This window comes from Lissotriton helveticus, chromosome 2_1, assembly GCF_964261635.1.
Source record: "Lissotriton helveticus chromosome 2_1, aLisHel1.1, whole genome shotgun sequence".
Taxonomy (NCBI): domain Eukaryota; kingdom Metazoa; phylum Chordata; class Amphibia; order Caudata; family Salamandridae; genus Lissotriton; species Lissotriton helveticus.
The window spans coordinates 1,214,928,742-1,214,951,327 of NC_136059.1; the positions used below are offsets into that span (position 1 = coordinate 1,214,928,742).

Sequence of the window (22,586 nt, forward strand, 5' to 3'; positions counted from 1 at the left end):
TATAGGTTACGATGGTAGGATGCGGGCTAACACCCTTATATAAACTGAACATGCCACAGGGGCCTGTTCAGATGTGTATTGCAATAGCCAAAACAGACCATGCAGTGCATGGGAGGCCATAGGTGATGTGGGACACATCCCGCACTGCTCAGGGAGTATTTTCACCCGGCCTGGAAGGTCATTACTGACTCAGAACTGTGGGGGCCACCCGCCAAGTGGTGCAGAGCAGGAATATCGATGGAGAAATATCGTGGGACATTAATATCTCCGCAGAAATATCGTTTGGAAGAAATATCGACAACAAAAATATAGTTTGACCAGAATATCGACTGACAGGTAAGTAATATCGATAACAATAATATAGTTGTAATAAATATCGTTTACAAAAATATAGTTTACAAAAATATCGATTTATTAATAATGTTATGTATTTTAGTGTTTTTAATGAGAATTGTTTGTCATTTTATTATATGTTTTGGAATTGTATTAGTTATTAATGTATTTTATGTTTAATTTTGTGTTATTAGTTCCGTAGCGGGTTGTGGGTTTATAGGGGAATAGGGTGGGAAGTAATTTAATTATATAAAATTAATTGATTAATTAATGTGTTAATTTATTTATAATAGTTTAATAATTAGTTGTTAATTAATTTCAATTAGTCAATTAATAATTAATTATGTTAATTGTTTAATTAATTTTAGGTGTGTGTTGTGGAGTTTATACGTGTAAACGGTGTGAAGGGTGGTAAGTAATTAATTTTTTATTGATTAATTATTAAAAACTTTTTAAATGAATTACCATTAATTAATTAGTAATTATTAATTGTAAATGTGTAATTAATTTTAGGTGTGTGTTGTGGTGTTTATAAGTGTATATGGCGTGAAAGCTGGTAAGTAATTAATTGATTAATTAATAAAAAAGAATACATTAATTTTCATTAATTAATTAGTAAATATTACATGTAATTGTGTCATTAATTTAAGGTGAGTGTGGTGGATATAATAGTGTTGAATTATGTGTAATTGATTATTTTTTATTATCTTTGTTAATAATATATTTAAATGTATATATTAATTATGTTTATATTAGAAAATCAATTTAATAACAATTTTGATAGTTTTGTTTTTAATTGTTTTGGGTTCCAGCGCTTTCCCTACTATTGCACTCACTGGAGTGAGAATAGTAATTTTTACCCCTACGCTATCCAACGTTTCCCTACTGTTGCACTCTCTGAAGTGGGAATAGTAATTTTTACCCCTCCGCTATCCAACTCTTTCCCTACTGTTGCACTATCTGGAGTGGGAATCTTAATTTTAACCCCTACGCTATCCAACGCTTTCCCTACTGTTGCACTCTCTGGAGTGGGAATAGTAATTTTCACCACTACGCTATCCAACGCTTTCCCTACTGTTGCACTCTCTGGAGTGGGAATAGTAATTTTTACCCCTTCGCTATCCAACGCTTTCCCTACTGTTGCACTCTCTGGAGTAGGAATAGTAATTTTTAACCCTACGCTATCCAACGCTTTCCCTACTGTTGCACTCTCTGGAGTGGGAATAGTAATTTTTACCCCTACTCTATCCAAAGCTTTCCCTACTGTTGCACTCCCTGGAGTGGGAATAGTAATTTTTACCCCTTCGCTATCCAGCGCTTTCCCTACTGTTGCACTCACTGGAGTGGGAATAGTAATTTTTACCCCTACGCTATCCAACGCTTTCCCTACTGTTGCACTCACTGGGGTGGGAATAGTAATTTTTACACTTCCGCTATCCAACGCTTTCCCTACTGTTGCACTCTCTGGAGTGGGAATACTAATTTCTACCCCTACGCTATCCAAAGCTTTCCCTACTGTTGCACTCTCTGGAGTGGGAATAGTAATTTTTACCCCTACACTATCCAACGCTTTCCCTACTGTTGCACTCTCTGGAGTGGGAATAGTAATTTTTAACCCTACGCTATCCAACACTTTCCCTACTGTTGCACTCTCTGGAGTGGGAATAGTAATTTTTACCCCTACGTTATCAAAAGCTTTCCCTACTGTTGCCCTCTCTGGAGTGGGAATAGTAATTTTTACCCCTACGCTATCCAAAGCTTTCCCTACTGATGCACTCTCTGTAGTGGGAATAGTAATTTTTACCCCTACGCTATCCAACGCTTTCCCTACTGTTGCACTCTCTGGAGTGGGAATAGTAATTTTTACCCCTCCTCTATCCAGCGCTTTCCCTACTGTTGCACTCACTGGAGTGGGAATAGTAATTTTTACCGCTACGCTATCCAACGCTTTCCCTACTGTTGCACTCACTGGAGTGGTAATAGTAATTTTTACGCCTCCGCTATCCAGCACTTTCTCTACTGTTGCACTCTCTGAGCCTGTATGGGCCTTGATTGGTCGCTGTTTATTTACTGTGCACTGGTCACATGTAAGTAGCTGAGTGAAGGAGAGAAGCAAGCATGGGTATTGTCAGATGTATGTAGCATGGTAAAGTACATGTATGAACTTGAGAAGGCCCCTGAATTGTCAAACTATACAGAGTATGGTCAATAAAATTGTACTGTGCACATAGGCATCAACATCTGGCACCCTTTGTTGCAAGCTAGGCTGGTCTTGTACCTTGTCTGAATTCTGTGCACCTCATAAGTGATGTATCTGCTATCATCTGAATACACTGCAACATGGCATACATTTGTCCATCCTGAGGGCATTCCAACTGTGCCTTATACTACAAATCCAACGTACAGACAATACCAGGCATTTGTGATGCCACTGTACTGTTCTTCATATGTACACAGTGTACATGTTCAGCATTTAGAGAGCAAAGTACCATGTGTTTTGTCTTGTAGGTGGACCAAACCCACACACCATTAGTCAGGTAGTGACATTCTGAGATTCTAATGCTACCAGTAAGTGTCACCTCATTGTTTCTGGTATCTGTAAGGATTGTGTGTGTTTGCTGAAATGGGTTTAGTGAGATGTGCAAGTGGTATCATCACTCAGCAGAAAGAAGCTGCACAAGGAATTACTACAGAAGTAGGACAAAGTTGCATGTGAAAATGTCAGGGCCAAATTGCCATGTGGAATCATCAGCAAAGTATGCAGGCCCACATGATGGATGATTCTTAATATGCTGTCCTACTGTTGTGGCAGATATGGTGTGGATACTTATGGCACATGTACCATCTTCTGCCCCCAAAACCTACTGATGGTAATTAGTTATCATGTCTCTCAACCTGTCAAGAGGATGGGGAGGATAACCTAACACAACAGGACCCCATGTAGGATGTCCGGTGGCACGTTCCCGGCAGAGTGATAAACAATTTTCAGACCTCTGTCTTTCTTCCACAGACCGGGCAGCACTGTCAGGCACCTGAAGGACAGACATCAGGAAACACCGCCTTTGTTGACATCCCTCGGGAAGTCGCGGGACAGGCCCCCTTTTAATCTCAGTCATTAGAAGGGCTGACGTCTTACACCGATCGCATTGTTGGGAGTGAAAGAGACAAAAAAGACGCCAGTAACCAAAAAGGAGGAGAAGAAGACGGAGACTACGATCAGACTCGGAGACCAAGTGGGACCTGCAGAAAGAAGGTTTCCTCTGAACTTTCCCCAAAGGACGTCGAGACATCGACAAGCAGAGGAGAGAGAGAAGCAGAACCAATGGTTGGAGACCATTCACCACGTACAGGAACGTATCCTCGGACGATACGGAAGACAGGGGAGTCACCATTCACTCGGGGATGGAGTGAAATTTCACTGTGAAGTACACTATTGTTTTTCTTTTTCTTATATAAACCTACACCTGTAACTCTGCACGTTTCAGAATTTGAGACTCTCTATTTTTTTTCCTCTTTCCCTTTCTTCCCTTTTTCCCCTTTTGCGTCTCTGACGCTGGAAGTAGTAACCATAATTGCCTTCAAGGAGAGAAGGTCATTAAGGAATACCTTTATTTAGCCCGCATTGGATGCAAAGCTAAATTAGTCAGTGCAGGAAAGAGTACTTTCAAACTTTCAACTGGAAGCATCCCTTCTACTAAAGTATGTAGAAAATTGTGGAAACTTTACAGAAGACTGTGGACCAGATTGAGTACAAGATTTATGCCAAAACTCCAACTTTCTGGCCCTCCCATGTTCTCCTTCATAGTTTTTATAGTATAGACTTTTGGCATGGGATAAGAGAGAGGTTAGCATAGTTGTAGGTTAGTGTAATTTTACTGTTTTACATGTGCTTACTGCTTATGTTTATAGGTGGGGATAGTTTAGTGGATGGGGAGGTTAATGTTTAGTATGCGTAAAAAAAATACAAAAAATATATTTGTTTAGATTTTAATGTTTAGGTAGTTTGTGTATAGCAGTAGTTTATGTCAGTCTCATGTACAAATGTGTTATAAGGGGGTGGGGGCTCGATGTTAACCTCTCTGTTATGTTATGTTATATGTATAGTTTAGGCTAAGTTAAGGGTAAGTAGGTTAGGTTAGTTTTAAGGTAGGATAGTGTAGGTAAGTTAAAATAGGTCAGTTTATGCATAGTTTAGATAGATATAATTAGTGTAGGTTTTAGTTTTTAGATGTTAAGATTGAAAGTGTATGTAAAATAAAATCTGCTGCTAACTAATTTACATCTTGCCAGTTGTGACATCTGCTTAGGTTGGGTTAAGCACATGCTTTAGGAGTTCCTGCCATTGTTCGAATACACGTGTTACTAAGGAGTAGAGCATTTCAAGTTAGCAATGGAGTCACTTAAAGGATCTTCCAACCTGATTGGTCACTGTAAGTGGCCCTCTTGCTGTGAATGGACAAACAGCCCAAAACAGGTATTAATCTAACATAGCACCGTGTGTGTATGTGACGCTAAATGTATTGTACGTATGATAGAGTCAAACCATTGTGACTGATTTAGGATGTGTTGTTGACACACTGATGGCAGCCACTTACACACTCTCCATAGCACCATTTTGTAGTTGCATCATTGGTGTTTGTAGGCTAGTATGCATGGAAGTATCACCCACCTGGGTAAAAACAACCACCAGACTTACCATTGACTGATTGACAATTGTTGCACTTCATGCATGTGACCTTGGGAAACGACTTGCTAGTTTAGTAACACAATGGGAATCCATAAACTATTTCGCATGGACTGTGCATGTTTACCCCTGAGTCGCACAAACCCATTTTCCTTTAGATGTTATGTAGTGTCTTAAGAATCTGCACATCCACCATAGTCTACTTAATCCAATCATATCCAGAAATACAACATGCTGATTCCAGAAAGTGCTTTTATTCACACATGAACCAAGGAACAAGTGGCAGTCCTTGAAGCAACAACCCCAGCATAGTGTGTGAGCCATTGGATGTCCAGACAGAGGCCATGGGGGATACGTGTCATGGTACATGTTGAGGAGAGGAGTGTTACAGTGGGGAGGAGGATCAAATTGCCATTAGGAAAGAAAGTCCACATTGACAGTCCACACATGGATGAAATCACCAGGTATGCAAGAAAACGGAGGACAGTACCTGTTGAGAGGTACACTGGCATGGCCATAAGCACAGATCATTGGAGAAACTGGCCATGTGGCACAGATATAGGCTATAGGGTAGATGTTCTTTGTGAAGAGCTGCAGTCCACATCTTCCTCCTCTGAGGTGTGTGTTGCCTCCCATGAGGGTGCTGTTGAAGGTTCTGAAACCGACAGAAGCGCACACACATCAGGGGCTGAAGATGTATATCCCTGTTCCCAGCATCTTTTCCCTGTGCCAACAAGTAAGGCAGAAAAGCACTGAGACGGACCTACTGGCTTGCCAGCACATTAGGAACATTGCAGGGGAAGGCACCCATTGCTGCTATGTAGAAGACCTGCCTCCGCTCCATGGACTCCTGGATGTTGTGTATTGCCCCTAGCTGGTTGACAACCTTGCTGGTGCCACTTTGTCAGGACATTTGCTCATGCCTCTGCCTCATGACACCAGCAATGTCAGACATGGAGGGTAGGTGCCTTCTTCAGTCTCTGAGGTGTCCTTATTGGGACTGAGGCACCTACAGACTTCTTTTAGAGTGCCCGCCACGGTCTCCATCGCCGCCCACACCTTATTGACCAGCTTCTGCTGGACTCCAACCACACGATGTTGGAAGACTGTTTGAGGGTCCTCGGAGTCCTGAGCTCAGGGTGGACTGGAAAGTGATGTTTGGTGGGTGAGACACAGATCTTCTGGAGACCCCACAATGCTGTTGTCCCTTCTGGCAACCAGAGATGGTGTTTGAATGGAGTCCAGGATTTGCTAGAGGGTGTATTGGTCGAAGGTTGGCAGTCTGTCATCCTTATCAGGATCCACTTCCAGGATATGCAGCTGGTAAGGAGTTGGTGTTTCATCCTCTAGAATTGAAAATATTTATGTTGATGGTGATACTTGTTAGTTGTTTACATGAGTTAAAAGGTTGACATTCCGGGCATCCTATACAAGTTTTTGGCATAGGGCAGCATTGCTAGCCTTCCTGCTGTGCTGCCCTATGTTGAAAGAAAAGGGCATGAATGCCACATTTTTAAGAGATACAGCACATTCCTGTCTTATTCCATAGCGTGGGTCACAAATGTCTGTCATGCACCAATGCAGTCATCCTTGCACCATGGTGCAAGGATGACTGCGTTGAAGGGATTAATGTTTTTGTGCAGGAAGGGGCACGTACCTGCAAAAAAACAATCTATAGAGGCAATTTACTCTTTCTGTTTGTGCTGCTGAATGCAGCACACATAGGAAGAGGTAAAAACAAGGAGAAATAAAGCTATTTACCTGCGTTGCACCTCCTCTACACCTCCCCTGGGGATGCATCGTATATTGATGCATTCCCAGGTTTCCAGCCTGTTGTAAGTCTGGGAATGTGCTAAATGCCATGGGTGTTACCTGGGGACACCCACCATAAGGCCCATGGTATGCCTCCCGATCGCAGTGTGAGGCAATGCAGCAATTTGCGCTGCGTTGCCTCACTCCATATCTACTAAGCCATGAAAAGCCTTGCAGGAGGGCTTTACATGGCCTTGTAGATATGGGTAAGCCCAGTGAATGGTCACAACATCGTTAAAAGTGAAGTACTGGTGGTGCACTGGGCTTGTAAATATGTCCCAATGTATTTGGACGTATTGACACCACAACTATGCACCTAATCCCCAGGGAGCCTGCATTTCCTGTCACCTGTATTCAGCCCTTTTCTCTAGCGAAAGTGATGTGGCTTAGGACACAATTATTTATGTACCTGCAGTCTGCCTTTCACACAGTACAACATGGCACTCTGCCTTGTTGTGCTGTCTTGCATGCACATTGTGAATGCATTTGGCCGGGGGTTCTGTATTTCACACATATCCTGCACACCCCTTCACAGCTTCCAACCTTGATACACTGAAGGAATGTGTGAGTGCATGTTCTTATTATGTTTATTCTATTGGTGTATACTCATGTGAGTTCATAACACACACAGCTGACTCCATATTAGTGAACAGTGAGCACAGTGTAGCAACTCTGAGGGGGTGGGCTCAGTCAAGCAATGTAGATTGCCAGCACTGACACACGCCCCATTTCATTATTGCAAGAGTAGAGTATCACACATTGTTTGACTCAGGCCCACTGACTTGTATATGTACATGTCTCCTCTGGCAATTCATATTGTGGCATTAATCAATTTGGGAGGCAGAGGTAAGGATTAGTAGTTCACTTCACCTCCAACGTAAGTGTGAATAATCAAAAAAAGTGAACCCCAAACCCAAAAAATCAAAATAATATATATATATATATATATATATATATATATATATATGATTGAAAATTGCAGAGGACTCAGTTGAAGACCCTCAACCATGTATTCAACCTCAGAAGCAGCATATTTATTCTCTGCTAGAATGATTTTGTGGTTAGCATACTCATAGGGACCTATTCCACCTGAGTGTCCCATTCTTCAGGTGGAAAGACCTCATCCTGGAGGTAAACCAAGTTGCTATGACAATAGTGCGGTGTAGGTGAATTAAAATGATCTGCTGTACCAAAAAGTGTATTTAATGAAAGTAAAAAGTGCATGAAGTAAGGTTAAAAAGAGGGCGATGCTACTAGGATGTGTTAGTAATCCTACTCATTTACTGTATTAAGTCAACATGTTTCAGCCGTTAGTAGCCTAGGTAAGTAATTAACTTACATGTATGTTGCTCAGGTGGTTAATCTATTTGGATGTAACACAATTGGGGCCCAATGAAGTAGCCTAAAAAGAAGAGAAGAAAAAACAGACAGAATTGCAAAAAAGGGGCATACCAAATTATCAGAAATCTTGTACAGAGAGTTCGGAGGTATGCCAAGGCATCATTCATCATACAAATAGAGTTGTGTCCTTCCAATTGTACCCTATGAGCAATATGATAAAAGGCACCTACTGAAGCATATATTTTGTCAATGCTGAGGTAAAGGTATATGGAAAAAGTGTTAAAAATGGCTGTAACTGTCTTGCTAATATTATAGTCCATTTAGTAACAGTATTGTGAGGTACTTATAAAAAGTTATCAAGGTGGACTGTAGCGAGCGCATTGTTTTATGAATTTAAAAAGGGGGCAGTAGTCAAAACAATGTAAGTCACAGTACCTTGTTATGTTGGAGGTACAGCCTAACAGGATAGAGAGGACCGTCAGGTCTGTGCACATTTAGTAAATCAGGGGGAAACAGGAAGATTAGGAGAGTAACAAGCATTTGCAATGCAATAGGTCTCGCAGCATTAAAGTTTGAGTTACTGGAATTGTAAATGACAATGCTTTGCATTAACTTTTTTTTTATTTGCAATTGGTATATAAACATTGTTTGTGAATGGTTAGCTGTTGCTTATGCCAAGCAAAGTTGCCAGTAATATAGAGTGCTAGTTTTGCTGTGCTGAATAAATATAGGCCTTGTTCGCTACGCCTTTGTAATGGAAGTCAACAGACATAGTCAATGACCACAAGTGTTTAACTTGTAGCAGTGCAGAGTGATATGTTGTAGATTGTATGCCTTATTTGAAGTGGGGGGGGGGCGGGACAGGACATAGGTTAATAAAATAACACAATGTAAAATTCAATATGCCACAAACCGTAAAAAGGATAAAAAATATTTTTAAAAACACAACTTGCGAGGTGTTGCGATGTAATAACATTTTTCTTTTACGCCCCCGACACATCATAACGGGGCGAGAGGCGCAGCTCCTGCATAATGAGGTGGTGTCCGTGTGTGCACGGCAGTGGTGGTGTGCGTGTGTGCATGGCAGTGGTGGTGTCGGTGTGTGCATGGCAGTGGTGGTGTCCGTGTGTGCACGGCAGTGGTGGTGTCCGTGTGTGCATGGCATTGGTGGTGTCCGTGTGTGCATGGCAGTGGTGGTGTCCGTGTGTGCACGGCAGTGGTGGTGTGCGTGTGTGCATGGCAGTGGTGGTGTCCGTGTGTGCATGGCAGTGGTGGTCTCCGTGTGTGCATGGCAGTGGTGGTGTCCATGTGTGCATGGCAGTGGTGGTGTCCGCGTGTGCATGGCAGTGGTGGTGTCCGTGTGTGCATGGCAGTGGTGGTGTCGGTGTGTGCATGGCAGTGGTGGTGTCCGTGTGTGCATGGCAGTGGTGGTGTCCGTGTGTGCATGGCAGTGGTGGTGTCTGTGTGTGCATGGCAGTGGTGGTGTCTGTGTGTGCATGGCAGTGGTGGTGTCTGTGTGTGCATGGGAGTGGTGGTGTCGAAATGGACTTCAAGGTGCACTTTTCCGAACGGAGGTTTTTTTAATCGAAGACCTTGTCCCTTGAGTTCGGCAATGTTACTCAGCCATCGTCAACCTGGAGCCTCTGGCCGCTAACTGGAAGGAGGCAGTACACAAACCATGCTATACGGGCAGGTGTTGCGATGTAATAACATTTTTCTTTTACGCCCCCGACACATCATAACGGGGCGAGAGGCGCAGCTCCTGCATAATGAGGTGGTGTCCGTGTGTGCACGGCAGTGGTGGTGTGCGTGTGTGCATGGCAGTGGTGGTGTCGGTGTGTGCATGGCAGTGGTGGTGTCCGTGTGTGCACGGCAGTGGTGGTGTCCGTGTGTGCATGGCATTGGTGGTGTCTGTGTGTGCATGGCAGTGGTGGTGTCCGCGTGTGCACGGCAGTGGTGGTGTGCGTGTGTGCATGGCAGTGGTGGTGTCCGTGTGTGCATGGCAGTGGTGGTGTCCGTGTGTGCATGGCAGTGGTGGTGTCCGTGTGTGCATGGCAGTGGTGGTGTCCGCGTGTGCATGGCAGTGGTGGTGTCCGTGTGTGCATGGCAGTGGTGGTGTCGGTGTGTGCATGGCAGTGGTGGTGTCCGTGTGTGCATGGCAGTGGTGGTGTCCGTGTGTGCATGGCAGTGATGGTGTCTGTGTGTGCATGGCAGTGGTGGTGTCCGTGTGTGCATGGCAGTGGTGGTGTCCGTGTGTGCATGGCAGTGGTGGTGTCCGTGTGTGCATGGCAGTGGTGGTGTCTGTGTGTGCATGGCAGTGGTGGTGTCTGTGTGTGCATGGCAGTGGTGGTGTCTGTGTGTGCATGGGAGTGGTGGTGTCGAAATGGACTTCAAGGTGCACTTTTCCGAACGGAGGTTTTTTTAATCGAAGACCTTGTCCCTTGAGTTCGGCAATGTTACTCAGCCATCGTCAACCTGGAGCCTCTGGCCGCTAACTGGAAGGAGGCAGTACACAAACCATGCTATACGGGCAGCAGCGGTCTAGTGCCAAGAAGAGGGTGCAGGCGTCTATATATCAAAGTTTATATATGTGTGCTCAGCGAGTTAAACGTGTCAGATCACATCTGCGCGAGCTGAAAGTGACAAACTGGATTCCTGGCAGGGCCAGTGTGGCTTTTCAATTCTTCTGCGGTTTTAAACTGGGCACAGCTAAATTGGGCGCTAGTTTTTGTTCTCACCAAAAGGATACTGCGTGTCAGGGTCCTCTGATGCTGTCTTAGAAAGATGGAACCTACTTGCAATCAGACGTGTTGGTTGTCACCAGAATGCCTCGTTGGCATTGTATGATCACGTGCACTGTTACTCACTGCACATTGATGCGGAGTTATGTTTGTATTTACAGGTATATTTGCATACATGTTCTAAAATCATTCATGTTATAAAACTGTAAGTAAACCGTTTTCGTAGCTGTGCACTTTAAGCTGTGTCGGACGTCAGCCTCTTTAGCAGCGCCGCACGCCTCTCTGCAGACTCCCCCTGCATTCCAGAGAGGCGCGCGACGCGATCCGGTATGCCATGCAGCTGTGGACACAAGACATGCCCGCGCGCACAACGTTATCCTATGGGAAAACGCTGCGCGCGGCCAGGTCTTGTCTCCCTTCTGCGTTCTCAGACTGCTGAGACGCCGACTATAGTTCTCTGGAGAGAACGCGCTTTCAGCGCGTTACTAGCCGAGACCTAAAAATGAATGCACGGGCAATGGGAAGAAAGTCCTCCCCACTCATGGCTAACTTGCTTATTTGCCGACCATCAGTAGCAGTTATCCCTTTCTCTCTCTTCCCTGAATGTGTGGGAGAGGCCAGCTTGCATTGATATAAATATGGAAAGATCTGAGCCAAAATGGAATCAACTGAGCTTGTTTTCTTTGTGGCAAGCTGGTAGAGCACAAAAATAATAACCTCTATGTTATCAAAATGACGTCAATAAGACAGCATGTGTATTGAAAGTTCTCCACAATTCTCCAGCACCTATATATATTCTTGTGATTTTTTTGATGTGGCGTTCCCTTTTTTGATTATGCACAATTCTTATTTTGAACTAGGGATACAACTTACTGCCACACACTGATGGAACCCAGATCCCACATGTGCCTACAACACCAACAATATGTGTGCCTATATCCAATGAACTGACATGCCAGCCTGTTTTCTAGGGCTCTGGGTCAACCTGAACCCCACATGGTAGCAGTGCTGTAATTGGTTTCATGCACCCAGGTTTGCCACATAACTGGGCCCATACACCTCAGCCTTCTTCCATCCCTAACTCGAGGACTTTGTGGTGGGAAACTAGTTCTTCCTATGTCTTGACCGATCCCTGTTTCACATCCTCCGGCTTTGACATTTATGGCATGGTGAGACATTTGGCCCACATTTACAAGACTTTGTGCGCCATGGAACGTCACTTTTACTGACATTCTGGTGGTGCTCAGTGCGTTCTCAGCCAGTGCCTAAAATGCACTGCACCACCAGAGGCCCACCAGGGTCACACACACGATCTTAAGTTTCAACACACATAGACCTCTGGTGTGCATCACTTGCATTGACCCACCCAATACACCCAGGTGGTTATTTACATGTCCAGTGTGCCCTCAGAATGTCACTTTTCATTACGTTCCTGGAGGTTCACAGTGCAAACCCATTTCTGTGAGTCTATGCTAAGCCACGTGGATGTAGTGTAAGGCAAGGCAGCACTTAGCACTGCTTTGCCTTAATCCATACCTATGAGGCCATTTAAGGCTATGCAGGGTGGCTTTTCGTTTCCTCATGAACATGAATGATAGGCCTGTGCCACTGGAGTGTCATTAAAAGTGAGGGTCCGGCAACACAGGCCTCTTGTAACCGAGGCCCCATTTTTTTGCTTGATATTGTGGAACTTTGTAGTTCTGGTGACTCATGTTGTACATACAACTACAAGTCCCAGCCTACAGGGGTGACTGCACTTCACACATGGAAGGGAGAAACATGATGGAGCTTGAGTGAGTTATGCAAAATGTACAAAATGTAACAGGGCAATGGGACTTACATTAATGTGATGCTTAATGGTACATGACCCACATACCTGTTCTTTGCCCTGCACACAGCGCAGTGGAGCACCGCTGCTTAGCTAGCTGCACTGCAGGACATGACCATTTTGCCCACACTGCCCCTTGTGGTGACTTACCCTGTAGGTCATGTTCTTCCTCATGGGCTGCACTGTCATATCCTGGAACTCGTGCCACCAACCCTTCTGAGTTGACAGCTGCACCAGCTCTTCAAAGACATCCAGCTCCTCCTGTTGCCCTGAACTTCCTCCTCTGGTCTGTATTGCTACCTTCAGCTTGTTGGCCAGTTTCTCCTTCGTCCTGCGCTTTATGTAATGCCAGCATTTTTCATAGTAAGTTACTGTCCTCTTTGCTTGTCCCACGCTGTTGCCTTTGGCCAAAATTGCCTTTTTCTTTCCTAAAGGCAATATTGAGGTGACAAATAGTTGGTGTTGGTAGTCTGTCACCTCTTTGATCAGGATCTCATTCTCCTCCTCAGAGAAGTTGCACTTCCTCTTTCTCTTCGTCTGGGAGTCGTCTGGACATCCTGGCTGGTGCTGAGGTTATTGGGCTTGTTGTTCTGGCTGCTGGTCTTTTCTCCCCGCTCCATGGCTGCCTTCTGTGAAGTGTGCCAATTTTCTTTTAACCCCTTGGCAGCTGGGGTAATTCCCTCATGGTGCGGGGGGGCGGGGTCCGCGGCCCAGCGGTGCTCATGACGAGCTCCACTCGTCATGACTCACAGTGGAGCTGTGCTCATGACGAGCTGAGCTCGTCACAGACCTGCCCACTCATTAATTCTCCCGCACAGGTGGGGAATTAGGCGTACGTGGGCGGGCCGCGGCCGTTATGACGAGCTCAGCTCGTTATGAGCACAGCTCCACTGTGACTCATGATGAGCTGAGCTCGTCATGAACTTGGAAGAGGTTAATTTACGTCCTTTTTCATACTTTTTTCAAGTCACACACAGTGAAAAGTGATGCTAAAGTGGTTTGGGTCACGTTTCGTGACACAAATCTGCCTTGGGTCACGTTTCGTGACGCAAATCTGCCTTACAACACTTTTCCATCTGACATGTTAGTTTTTGCTGCGCCAGAACGCCCGCAACCAGCATAATTCTTTTTTCACGAAGCCCCAAAGCTCACACCATGGTCAGCCATACTGTAAATATGGTGCATACATGGTCATTAAAAATGACGTAGCGTTTCGGAAGTTACTTTGACACATCACTGATGTGGCGATGTGTCATTTCTTGTAAATGAGGCGCTTCATGTCTGTACAATTGTCAATATTCTTGCAAGCTGTTCCCCAGCTTTTTTTAAATTGGTGCAGTGACATCATCATATGGACTGCCAATGAGATACAGAAGGCTACTAGACCCAAATGATGCTCACAGTGCCAGGATGTAAGACACATTCTGAAAACGGAACAAGCAAATCAGTTTCCCTGTTAACTCTACTACTGTTTGAAAAATGTAATCTAACTGAGTTGAGGCTGTTGCTGACCGAAGAACCTCTGTGTAATTTTAAATAACTGCCACATTGCATTAAACGGGCACTCTAAGATCGGCAACTATGTTTGAAGTCTAATATATGGTTACATCATCTTTATTCATGTGTTGGAGGGGTGCTTGTGGTCTCAAGGTGCTGTGATGAAACTGTACAAATACGCTGCTTTATTGAGAAAAAAAATGCTTTTGTAAAGGGGCTCTTGGCTCTCAACTTGGTCCCTATTCACGTGAAGTCACCTATTCAGGCCTCGTGTATTAAAGCTATGGTTTTCTCTCAGCGAAATGAGTGCAAATGAAACTGTATGTTTTTTTTAAATGTGTCCACATTAATAATGATACGAGATGCCAATCACTACTTTTAATGATAATACTATTACATTTAAGGTCTGATGAGGTTTTAAGTTAAGTGCTTTCCCACCCATCTCCACTGGGATAATTGGCAGCTATTTTACCCGAATTGAGCGCTTTCATGAGTTATCAGGTCATTAAAGCATCAATGCATGCATCTTCTCTTTAAACTGATACTTTGCAAATGGTGTTGTATGAATGCAGAGTTCCATTTTTGCACCATGGTTCCATGATCCACTCAGCAACAATAGAAGTAGCAGTTTCCTGCTGATAATGTATCGCCTGTCCTTGATAATATGCCCCACCGTTTTTCCCAATCAACATAAAATCATGATCGACACTTCAAAGTATTTGTTGGAGAATATCGAAATCGATAGACAAAATACCTAATGGAAAGTGAATATAGGGAAATTAGATTTACTATTGCTATCTCTACAGCTACATAGCTTGAAGATATGTGTACCATGTAGGTACTTAGGTAGAAGGATTCTAGACTTACCTGTCGTTATTTTTCCCCCCCGAAATGTAGTCATCAATATTGCACCCTATCGATATTCAGGGGTCGATATTCAGAACACACACCTGCAGGGTTGGTTTGTGTCTTTGTTCAACAGTTATTCACTGAAAATGCAACTAAGTCATATTCTCTCAAAAGCAATCTCCCCCAGCAATTATCAAGTAGCAACTCTCTCCTCAGTCCTATTCAACTTAACATGCCCCTCTGATCTGTGTTTACATGCCGACAGCATAGGTTCATCACCACCACCATAGGTTCATCACGGACAGCATAGGTTCATCATCTACGTAAGGCTAATACCCTAATCTACCTCACCGTCAAAGGTTACCTGCCTGACATACGTCTGGCACTAAATGCACATGCAATGTCTTTAATGTAAATATCACAAGACTGAGATCTTGCTGATAGGCTCGGTTGACTCTTCACCAAACATAATGTCTTGCAAGTGATAGTGCTTTTGCTATCACAGGTGAGAACTAAAGTATAAGGTGTAGGGAAGGAGGGGGCAGGCTGTCAAAGAGGTGAAGGTGCTCGCACACATACTGAAGGATGTACAACCAACAGGGCCCCAAAACAGTTGTGTCCTGTCTGAGGAGAAACAGCCTTTACCTTGCAGTCGTTACCACACAGGACCTTTATCACCCAGTACTTTACCATGCAGGTACGTATTATTTTTTAATACTATACATTTTATTAAACATACATTTTATGATATTTAAAAAAAACTATTTTAGGTTTGATGGGTTGGGTAGAAGTAAGGAGAGGTGAGGGTGACTTGAGGATTCAGGGAAGGGTAGAGGTAAAGGTAGCCGAGAGTCACTTGAGGTAAAAAGAGGCGAGGGTGACTTGATTGGATAGTCTGATATGCCTGTAATTATGTGGTATGGCATTATATGGTATGGTATTGTATGGTATAGTATGGTATGGTATGTAAGTATGGTACTGTATGGTATAATATGGTATGCTATGGTATAGTATGCTATTGTCTGCCATTTTATAGTATGGTATGGTATGGGCTGTTATTGTATGGTATGTTATTGTGCATGCCTATTATTGTATAATATGGTACTATATGGTATGGACTCTCATTATATTGTATGGTATGTTATGGACTGTTATTGTATAGTATGGTATGGTATGCCATAGTGTGGTAGGGTTTTTTATTGTATAATATGGCATGCTATGGTCTGTTGCTGTATAGAACAGTATAGAGTGGTATGTAATGGTCTTATTGTAAAGTATGTTATAGTATGACTTTGGTATGGAGTGTTATTGAGACGTAGAACATATGAACTGCTAACAGAACGCATACACATTCATTTATGTAAGCACGGATGTCACCAGTAGGTACAATCTTAAAACATGTAACTTTCGTTGGCTTTCCCAAAATTGGGAAGGAAAAGGGCATTGCATGGAATGCGACCAACATGAGGATGAGACATAAACAAACACAGCCTTATTGAATGCTGCAACATTCAACTTTATTAACATTTTATAAACTGTGATGTTGTGTTGTTATGCAGGTTCGATAAGACTGGCCAGAGAAAAGATTCTTACTGGAAAGTGAAGTCTTGAAAAATCTGGAAAGCACACAATGAGCGAGGAGCACAGAGGGCTCAAGTTGAAAAAGCAAAAATGAAGGGGCATTAAAGCAGCTAAAATAATGATATAGAATAGCATAGGCATGTGTAAAAAGAAAATACAAACAAACAATACATCCTTAGAAAACAAATGTACCACACACAGCATGGAACACTAATCTAGAAATCAATCAGTACTTGGTCTATGCTCCAGGGAGGAAAACAAAAACACAGAGACGAAGTGAAACAGACATGAGCAAACACATGTTCACCAATGAAAAAGAAGAAAATAAGAGCGTCAATGAAGTAAAGAATGGTAAGTAATGAATGGGCTAACCGCCCCTTTTTAGAGGTCTTTTTTTAAAGAAACAATAGATGGTCTCAAGTACCAGAGCATGTGTGCTGTCTCATGCGAAACCTATCAATTAGTAATGACTCCCACACACTGGGAAATATGCCAGCCATACCAGTGGGACCACCATTTATAAAACTCCTAAATATTTATATATGACCAACATTGCTCTGCTAGACTAGCAGAGAGTCAGAAGAGATGGGGTATTCATGCCCCCTAGTTAGCACTGTGACTACTGTGGTCTACATACACCCACCCGCTTAATCGGATGAATGTAAATGTGTGACCAACGCAATGCTAATTACAAAAAAAGTGAAAAAATAGAATAAATAAGTTCCCTAAACTGTGATAGAGCGCAGGTTCACCTGCCCGTCTTACCATACTCACCTAGGCCCATTAAAACTATATACCAAATGAACAGGTAAACCTACACTCATATCAAAATGTTTGTTTTACCATTCAGGATCTATACCATTTGACTTACCAATCCTAGTCATCAGTACCTAGAGTCCTAAAGGATCAAGGGTGTTAGCATAATATGTAGTAATATAAACAATTTGCACTCATAAAAATAACCACAGACTCGGGAAAAGTTTAAACTCTTTATCTATGTAAATTATTAAATGTCAGTGTCCATACTACATTAACTGAAACTTGATCAATCAACAAAAATATGATTAAGGTAAGATAGAATGAGAAACTTTCATCAAGCATTGAGACATAGGGAAGGTAGAAAAAGGAAAACAGTACAATGACAAACCCACATTAATTATATTTACCTAGAATGGTGTGAAGACCAACCCTGGCCACGGGCTGGGTCAAAGAACAGAACCCCAAAGTGCAGGTGCCAGCAGGAAAGAATAGGTGCAAACCAGAATCAGGACAGGTACAGACCAAATTGGATCAGTACAGGACCACCTCAGGCTAAGACTGGCACCCACAGCTAACGTGCTACGCCTGCGTTGCACCTTCTCTGCAGCCAACAGCCAAACCCCGATTGGGTCTTCGAATCTCCCTTCCCAGTAACCCCGATTGGGTTATCGATTATACTGACAGAGTGCTCCGCCTACACCTCTGCTCTCGATCGCCTATTGCAGTGGTTCCCAAACTTTTTTGACCCGTGGCTCCCTTGACCTAATTGGCAGTTGGCCGTGGCTCCCCACCATTTTCTTACCCACGCACCGGGGTGCCGTGGCGCACCCTTTGGGAACCACTGGTCTACATGAAGAATCAAGTCTAGACGTGATGAAGGATTCAGAGAGTAGCCATCACTGTCATAAAACTTTATTTGCAATCACAAAGATCTTATAAAGTACATCGCAATGCATAAAGCACTCCCACTAAAAGTAACCAGGCTAGAGAAAGGCTCAAGGAGCTCTGTGGCGTTACAAGAAGTTTACGTGAGGAAGTTTACGTGAGGGGGGGCACATTTTTAACTTCATCACCATCCCCCTTGCACCCTTGTCCCCTCTGCCTTACACCCTTCTTCCCCTCCACCTTGCACCCTTCTCCCCCTCCCCCATGTACCCTACTCCACCTCTGCCTTGCACCCTTTTCTACCTTGCACCATTCTCCCCTCTGCCTTGCACCCTTCTCCCCTCTGCCTTGCACCCTTCTCCCCTCTTCCTTGCACCCTTCTCCCCTCTGCCATGCACCCTTCTCCCCTCTGCCTGGCACCCTTCTCCCCTCTTTCTTGCACCATTCTCCCCACTGCCTTGCACCCTTCTTTTCTCTGCCTTGCACCCTTCTCCTCTCTTGCTTGCACCCTTCTCCCCTCTGCCTTGCACCCTTCTCCCCTCTGCCTTGCACCATTCTCCCCACTGCCTTGCACCCTTCTTTTCTCTGTCTTGCACCCTTCTCCTCTCTGCCTTGCACCCTTCTCCCCCCTGCCTTGCACCCTTCTCCCCTCTGCCTTGCACCCTTCTCCCCTCTGCCTTGCACCCTTCTCCCCTCTGCCTTGCACCCTTCTCCCCTCTGCCGTGCACCCTTCTCCCCTCTGCCATGCACCCTTCTCCCCTCTGCCTTGCACCCTTCTGCCCTCTGCCTAGCACCTTTCTTCTCTCTGCCTTGCACCCTTCTCTACCTTGCACCCTTCACCCCTCTGCCTTGCACCCTTCTCCTCTCTGCCTTGCACCCTTCTATACCTTGCACCCTTCTCCCCTCTGTCTTGCACCCTTCTCCCCCTCCCCGTTGCACCCTTCTCCCCTCTGCCGTGCACCCTTCTCCCCTCCTCCTTGCACCCTTCTCTACCTTGCACCCTTCTCCCCTCTGCCTTGCGCCCTTCTCCTCTCTGCCTTGCACCCTTCTCCTCTCTACCATGCACCCTTCTCCTCTCTACCATGCACCCTTCTCCTCTCTGCCTTGCACCCTTTTCCCCTCTGCCTTGCACCCTTCTCGGCCACCCCCTTGCACCCTTCCCACCCAATGGAGGGGGCTGCCACCTGGAACAATGGAACCATTTCAAAAGCATGATGGACTCCCCGTGCCTAAAAATGAATGTGTCCGTCTGTAACGCAACTGGTGCTAATGTAAAGTGCTCTGATGCCTTCGGGTGGAGTTTGCGCCATAAGAAACTGCGAAAAAATACTTGGTAGGGGGCCTTGTGCTGCTTTTGGGGAGCATTGAATCAGATGACGTAGTAAAATTACAAAGAGCACGGTGCAAGAGGCTTTTCACATCACCATAAATTCATAAACAGCCTCTGAAGACGTATAACCAGTAGGCGCTTTATACAGCGCTATATATGAAGCTGTGTGTGGTCCGCGGTGCACAGTGTGCCTACATGAAACAGTGGAGATTGGGAGGGATTTATGAGACCAGATTGAGGCTCTCGCCTAGGACCATATATGTAGGACGACGAGGCCACACAAGGGATTCACAGGAGGATTTCCTCGAGGGAGCAGAGCAGGAACACAAAACTGAAAGACAACACACCACACTCCAACATGCACTAGTCACGAGTGACGACCGCTCAACGAGGAGTGAGGCAAAGACAGAAGCTGGCAGAGTGCGGCTGCATCAGGCGCCCACCCAACGCTCTCCACCAGGCCTCTGACCCTCTACCCACCCAACGCTCTCCACCAGGCCTCTGACCCTGCACCCACCCACCCAACGCTCTCCACCAGGCCTCTCACCCTGCACGCACCCAATGCTCTCCACCAGGCCCCTGACCCTGCACCCACCCAACGCTCTCCACCAGGCCCCTGACCCTGCACCCACCCAACGCTCTCCACCAGGCCCCTGACCCTGCACCCACCCTGCACCCACCCACCCAAAGCTCTCCACCAGACCCCCCACCCTGCACCCACCCACCCAACGCTCTCCACCAGGCCCCTGAACCCGCTCCCACACGCTTAACGCTCTCCACCAGACCCCTGACCCTGCCCTCACCCTACGCTCTCCACCAGGCCCGTAACCCTGCCCCCACCCGCCCAACGCTCTCCACCAGGCCCCTAACCCTGCACCCACCCACCCAATGCTCTCCACCAGGACCTGACCCTGCACCCACCCACTCAACGCTCTCCACCAGGCCCCTGACCATGCACCCACCCAACGCACTCCACCAGGCCCCTCACCCTACACCCACCCACCCAATGCTCTCCACCAGTACCTGACCCTGCACCCACCCAAAGCTCTCCACCAGGCCCCTGATCATGCACCCACCCAATACATCAAATACAACAGCAAGTTTCCAAAATAAATATCCAAAGCGATTAAGTTGAATGCACATAGCCGGAAAAAAAATGGAATACGTTCAATAATAACCTTACTAAACTTACTAGTCTCTTACTAGTTAGAGTCCAGTTTCAAACAAGTTGCCACACAGAGTTAATCAGATAACAGTTAGTTCATCCAAAGAAATAATAATTCTCAACTCAGAATCTGAAGTATGATTCTGCACTGTAGGACGAAGCACCCAGGTCCCGCATAGACATAATTGAATTGATGAGCATAACCATGAATTACCATGGAGTGGAGACTGAAGCTATTGCAGCAACAATACGAAGGTAATACATTCTATTTTACTGCCTAACACATGGCCCCATGCTCCTCCTACTGCATTCTTTAAGCGTAAGGCGTCAGGTTTCATTTTGAATCATGTTCTGATATGGCAAAAAAATAAAAAGTGCAGTGCTGTAATGAAAACACTTACGGCTATTTTGCCTAGCAATAAAAACAGGTACTATTGTGTTTGGTTCCATGAACACTTAAACCATTATTTACAATACCTGCAACGGTCCCAGACAATGTAGCAAATACGCACTGCTAGAGAAAACATTAGTGCTTGTTCTATTTAAGGAATGACATATGCGTACCAACAAAATTAGGTTAGAAGGAGTTTACACAAAATGATTAACTATTATAGTGAAGTTGTACTCAGCAGGAGTGCTGAGCTGAAAATCTCAAGTCATTTGCAGAAAAGCTGACATTACTTTTTTTATTTCCATGTTACTAGGAGACCCGAAAAGCACCAGTCACGTTCCACAAGGATACATTCATTTATTCTGTTTTGGTAGGCGCTGGGAGATTAAGTGATTTGCCCAGAATGACACAGGATTCTGAGCTGATGTCGAGGGTCAAACCCAGTTCCTCAGCTCCAAAATTGTCAGCTCGCAGTTTCACTGCATTTTCAGGATAATTATATTTTTTTCTCAGACCCACATCCTGCACAGCAGCGCGGAGCCCCTGGCTTCCCTTCATGGCGCACCAGGGTGCCGCGGCGCACACTTTGGGAACCACAGGCCTATTGAGTGCGTTGGGTCAGTGACAGGTCAGCTATTCGGACAAGTCGGACAAATTAACTAGCTAAGCCTACTCTAGTTATACTATTTTCCTGGGCAGTGTACCACCCCCCAATGTTGCAAGTGTAAGGATCCACAATTTTGATTGGGCAAAAGGATGAGGAGAGGTCATCACACCATACCAAATGAAACTTTTCTTCTGGATATTGAAATTAGCGTTCCCGCCCATCAATTTATTTTCCCATGCGTTATTATTCCACCCAACAATTAAATGTTCTTATAGAAATACAATGTTAACAGTTTGTCTTCTGCTTAAGGTCATCAGGTTAGGTTCCCAGGCGCATCTTCCAGTGTGATGAAAGTTTGGCTTCAGTTCAATGACAAATGACTTAGTTCTATCTTGGAGTTTGACATGCGCAGTGCGGGTTTCAAAATGGAGAAACAGCACCTCCCAGGCCCGAAATGTAATACATCAAAAAATAGAAAAGAAACAGTTTTAGAACACAGAATAAATGAATGCACTGTATACCACTTATCTCTACTCTATTCCCATTAATTTATTTTAACTATTGCGTTTAATGTTTAGGCAAAACGAACAGCTTAGCAAAAAGCAGCAGTGCAAGCTTCATGCATGCTGTAACACAAAGCAGCCATCTTAATTCTAGTGAGCAGAAGCAAAAGTTTTGCTCCAAGCAAGATAGTACGTCATGTCACGTGAGTATGACAGACGCATACGCAGTAGGAAATTCCGCATAGCAGCAGCCATTTTAATGCAAGCGAATTATAGTTAG

General features: G+C 44.8%; 1 long non-coding RNA gene across 1 annotated transcript in view; it reads right to left on the reverse strand.

Moving 5' to 3' along the window:
- Window positions 1-5,263: 5,263 nt before the first annotated feature.
- LOC144819684 (uncharacterized) overlaps window positions 5,264-22,586 on the reverse strand; it is a 45,686-nt gene continuing 28,363 nt past the window's right edge. The window contains exons 2-3 of the long non-coding RNA XR_013607511.1: window positions 8,169-8,231; window positions 5,264-6,363 (exon numbers count right to left, since the gene is read on the reverse strand). This is a non-coding gene — a long non-coding RNA (uncharacterized LOC144819684). The remainder of the gene's footprint in view (window positions 6,364-8,168; window positions 8,232-22,586) is intronic.